This window comes from Cydia amplana, chromosome 2 (assembly GCF_948474715.1).
Source record: "Cydia amplana chromosome 2, ilCydAmpl1.1, whole genome shotgun sequence".
Classification (NCBI taxonomy): Eukaryota; Metazoa; Arthropoda; class Insecta; order Lepidoptera; family Tortricidae; genus Cydia; species Cydia amplana.
The window spans coordinates 1,558,273-1,563,865 of record NC_086070.1 but is presented as its reverse complement, the minus strand read 5'-3'; the positions used below and the strand labels follow the sequence as shown (position 1 = coordinate 1,563,865).

The following is a 5,593-nucleotide window of genomic DNA, read 5'->3' as shown; positions in this document are numbered from 1 at the left end:
AACCTACGTGCTTACATATCTTGTTGGGTTATTCCCACTAAGTTACCACCAAGTTGTTACCAGTGGTAACTACTGGGAATTTTTATTCCCAGTAGTTACCACCAAAATTTTGTTAGAGGTAAATTAAAACAGTATAAAATAGTATAGTATAAATATAGTGTATTTGAATTACCGAATAAAATCACTTAAAAATAATCTAAATGGATTATTAAATTTATCCTTGCATATATTATAGTTTTTGTACTAGTACCGGTTAAACTGTTTCAATATTTTTTCGTCACTTTTAAGGCAGTTTGCTAAAACACTAATCGACTTAATAATGATTTATTAAATCACTCTATATTTTTTTTATTTTTTTTTATACTGTTTTTATTAGTATTTAACTCTAACAAAATTTTGGTGGTAACTACTGGGAATAAAAATTCCCACTAGTTACCACCAAGCCGAGTTGGTGGTAACTACTGGGAATTATTTTTCCCAGTAGTTACCAGTGGTAAAAGGTGGGAAAAAAATTCCCAGTAGTTACCACTGGTAAGAACTTGGTGGTAACTAGTGGGAATAACCCATCTTGTTTGTTTGCCGACGCGTGTAACTCGACTATCCGCTAGGTGCACGATTGGTGCTGCCCTCATTTTGTAGAATATCTTCGTTAAATCTTATGATATAAAATTAATTTAAACGGCTGCCGCTAGCATTAATGTTCGACATTCCATAAAACCCATAAGAGTACGTGTGTACTGTGTTTGTGACAATCAGCGCACGCATGCTTGACACCGGCGTGGTAATAATTTTTTTTTGTGGAATAAGTACGCGATTTTCGTTGCTCTTTCCCGTTTCTGACCCTGTACCTAAAGAAGAATGAAAAAAAATGACGGTCCTTTTTTTTTAAATTAGTACACAGTTTGGTCGAAATTGTGACCAGCGACTGCTTTTGTTAGAAGATTGGTGACGTGGCCGGAAGGACCATTTGCAGCAAACCAATAACGCTATTAGGTACAGAATGTAATGACGGTCCTGCTTAGTACAAAATGTTTATCTCTATCTGAATTGCTGTTATTTTATTTTAATATTATAAAATATAAGGAATGCTTGTATTTGAAATGACTAAAACCGCCTAAAAGGAACATCTATTAGATTAACATTTGTATAACATTTAATTTTACGATACATTCCTACTTGTACAAAAGCAGATTAATTAAATTATTTTTATATAACTATTGTTATTGAAGCGTCGGTAGGTAATGACGTTTATTATAACGGCGCACGCGCCGACCGCGATAAGTTTGTGACAGGTTCGATAAAAATAATATATAACTATCTCAATATTACCGATTCCCATTCGATCTTCAATATAAATAATATACTTATAACACTAAGATTTAACGAAACTTGTCAAGTTATGAATTAAGATCAGTTAACTCATCTATGTATGTACCTAATAATTAATGTTTTTAGTTATTATTATTAGCAAAGTAATTGATAATTTCGTTAAAATTATTTGCAGTGCTTTAATGTCCACGACGCATCCGTCGCTTTTCATCTGCACGGTAAAGATCGGTTTTCCTAGGATAGCGGTGCCGTCATATAGCGGCCGTCTCCATACTAAATAATACGGCTAAATATGGATGTCGTAGTACAAATACTACTGGAGACGGCCGCTATATGACGGCACCGCTTTCGGAGGAAACCAAAGCTTAAGCGTTAATAATCCTGTAGTTCGTTTTTTTAGCTTTAGAATTTAAACAATGTTGACGTGTCTTTTTATTGTAAAACACTTGAAAAATAAGTCACGGCAAATATGTAACAATTATGAAGCATATACGATTATTTACATTCTTTTGCTTTCATAAGTAATATAGGTAGTTACTGATCTGATTTTTAAAATGCGTTTTTCAATTAAAACTTTTAAAAGACACTTTATGATCACGCAGTCTTGCTAAAAAAGAAACGAAATATATAGAGAAGGTTTTGCGACACGTTGTAAATATGATTTATGTATTAATTGATCTCACCAAGTACTAAATCAAATGTATTTTCATTGTGAATAAAAGTAATATTTTCATTCATAGAAGTTTTTTTTCTAGACCAGCACATCAATTTGCCATTTAAATGACTGCCAGTGATATCTAAATCAACTAGAACTGAACTTTTAGGCAAAGATCACATACCTCTAAATCCAGTTAGTACTTTGATTGTATCTATCATTTTTCAGGTTTTTGCTGCTGTCTTCGAAAAAATAATGTGTGCAACGAATGGTACAAATAAAGTCTTAAATTCTCGGGCCTGTGTTTACTGAACTTGCCCCTTGAACCCTTAATGTACCTACATGTTGCCCAAATACATACTGCATATTATTTATTTGTCAGTGGGCTTGTCGGTCGCGAACTAAGAACTGTTAAGAATGAAATCCCGTGAAGGACCGAAAGGAACTAAATCTTTTTGTGCGCTCTTAATCGGTCTTTAGGTCCTTGTTCAGTGGGATTGGAGAGCGCTTGACTGAGTGAAACAGAAAACGGTCGGAACGAAACGGTTCACAATGTCGCTGGCACAAGTGCGAACGAGATGAAAGAATCACGTGGCACGCCAAATCCCGAAAAGTTTGTAGGAAAATCATATATTTTAATTTTTTTATTGTGCTAACGTGTTTTAATGTTTATCGACCTAATCATATCGTCAAAATTGAATTATATAAATCAAGTATAAAACCGATTCCTATTCATTCCCGGCTCTCAATAAGTTCAACGACCGAACTGAGCTAAAGGAACTAAAAGAGCGAACTAGTTCGACCGATTGACCGAGAGCGGAGCGCTCTCTGTAGTGAACGAGCAGGCACAAGCCTATTTGTCAATCAATCAAACTTTTGTTGATAAAATAGAAATATTTTACATGTCAGTTTATCAGTTACAATCTGCGTGCACATGTGTATCGTGAATATGAATGTGTCTCAAATAAATTCAAATTTTATATAGTCCGATTTATGTTTTATCCTGTAAAGATCGGTTTTCCTAGGATAGCGGTGCCGTCATATAGGCCCGGCCATAGCGGCCGTCTCCATACTAAATAATACGGCTAAACATGAGATGTAGTATTTGTATGGAGACGGCCGCTATCAGAGGAAACCAAAGCTTAACCTTAACCTAGCTTTTCAATAGTATTATGTGGGCCAATCCCGGCGGCACTGCAATGCCGGGCCGACCCGTGACGGGAGTGGAGCGAGCCCCGAACATCCCGTCGGTTTACAAAAATCAGTTTAATATACTGGTCCCTCAGTGAGGGAACTTTCAGATATTAAGCTGAAAAGAACAGATACTACACTTTGATCTTAGCCAAAAGGCCGAGAAGCGATACTTGCTATTTACAATCCGAGAGACGCCATTGATTCAGGAAAAATCTTAACACCGCGATGTAGCTTTACTATGGCGCCGGTACAGCGACATCTAGCGGGATATTGGGTAACGAAACATGGAAATGTTCAATGTGTTTTGAGTCTTCTTCTCATTTGGAACTTTAAATTTAAATTTAACTACCCGAGAGGTCTGTGGAATGAATATGCCTAAATTATGTCAACTAGGACATTTTTCGTTTATTAGCTCATCAGCAATAGCTGCCTTGCTGATATTTATTTATATCAGGAACTTTTAACAATGTAAAAGGTACAAATTAATTACACAGCTATATGTATAGTCTGTTTTTTTTACTATGAAGTACTGCCCATAGGAAATAGTATGTAACGCTCATTTGTTTCTTGCATATAAAATATATGCCATAGTACTTTATACACTCGTGGACAAATTCAGAGGAACGCAAAAAAGTTTAATTACGTACTAATTTTGAAATTACTTTAGGTGTTGTAACCCAATAATTAAATCTTTTAATTTTTTTGCGTTTCTCAAAATTTTTCCACGAATATAGTTAATAAAACCTACAATAGTACCTTTAAATCGTTAAATAACTCAAAATTGAACTTCAAACCATCGTCTTAACCATAGTCTTAGCCCATTTTGGGGACCCACCATTTTTCTTATGTAGAAAATCGAATCAATTAAACGCCGTAACCCAGGTTTACCCAAGTAGGTATACAACGGAAGGTAATAGTATAAGGGTTAGGTAAATTTTTATAGACACGACGGGTTCAAAAAGTAAAATATATGTAATAAAACAAACAAAATGTGGTAAATATAATTTATTACCATCAAAATATGCACCTTATGACTATATAATTATTTACCTAAACTGGCGTAACAGAATAATGGCTACAGCAGCGGATAACCGAGTACATTATGCTATTCCTTAAATACGCGTAACGTTAGAAAATCAGTACTACGTCACGGGGAAGCTTATTTGTCCTATCTAGCCGTGGGTTCGTCAGAAAAATACTACAAAATGTAGGTACAGTCATCAGATATATCGGAGCGGCCAAAGCGCTCACCAATAATTTGGACACGTCTCTATTGTCAAGGCGTGTTCAGATATTTTTGAGCACCTCGGCCGCTCCGTAGGTACGTAAGCAATTTTAAAACAGCACTAGTAACTTTTGAAACGAGAATAATTGACTGGTCCAATAGTCAGAAATGGTCAAAGTAACAGTCAAGTTATGATCGTTATTGATAGCATTTATGCTCCGGACTTGAAACTATTTAGATGTTATGTAAGCAAGTACCTACCTGTAATTTTTGTTAGAATTTTTGAATATGACGTTTACCTGCCGTACTGTTTTATATCGACTTCAATAAACCATTTACCAATATCGATATAAATACGACAAGTAGACATTGTTAAGCTAATTTAAATATTGGTGAAGATTTACTTCTTCATATGCATCGACGAGAGAAGTACAAAGGTACTAATAATTGGAAGGGAAAAAACAACCTATAACCAGCCCATTGAGTAACCTCGAGGCTTAGCTTATAAATAACATTTAATCTGACTAGACGTAAAAAATTGAGGCAAATACCATATTTGTCCCCATTTTTACAGCGAAACTACGTGAAATTCCAATTTATGTTACTTAAGTTATGATATTATGAAAAATATACAAATTGTGTTATGGTAACCTTAACTAGTTGTAATGTGAAATATTTACATCGAAATGAATGGAGCTAATGCTTACCGTTCTACGATAGTTAGTGAGAAAACTCATGTTTCTCAACCGAAAATCGGAAGGCAACTCAATATGGGACCGATAGGAACAGAAACTATACTTAATTATTGAATAAGACTTAGTTTAAATTACTTACACTGTAAAGATTAAGTAAAAAGCGCTAAACGTGATAGAAAATCTGTCATAAAACATTAGGTTAGATTTCATACCTACCTACGCAACACGATTTTGTTTATCCGTATAGGTTCATTTCACATGGTTTTTTGTCATCCGCTAACTTTACAAAAGGTTATCTTAAACTAAAACTGCAGTCAGAAAGGGGTTGTCAATATCCCAAAGTAAATAAATGCAACAAATATACATAGACAAAATAAAATATAGAATGACAACTGAGGTTTTTAAACTTGCAATCAAATTAACATTCTATAAAAGGGTTATACATACATCTTTTTTTTTCATTGCATGGTCGAGAGACGAAGCTCTTCTTGACAA

The 5,593-nt window shown here is 34.6% G+C and overlaps 1 non-coding gene across 1 annotated transcript; it reads right to left on the bottom strand.

Annotated features, from left to right (window-relative positions):
* Positions 1–3,153: 3,153 nt before the first annotated feature.
* LOC134662241 (U2 spliceosomal RNA) lies at positions 3,154–3,346 on the bottom strand. The gene has a single exon (XR_010098043.1). It is a non-coding gene; the product is annotated as a U2 spliceosomal RNA (small nuclear RNA).
* Between the last annotated feature and the right edge of the window lie 2,247 nt (positions 3,347–5,593).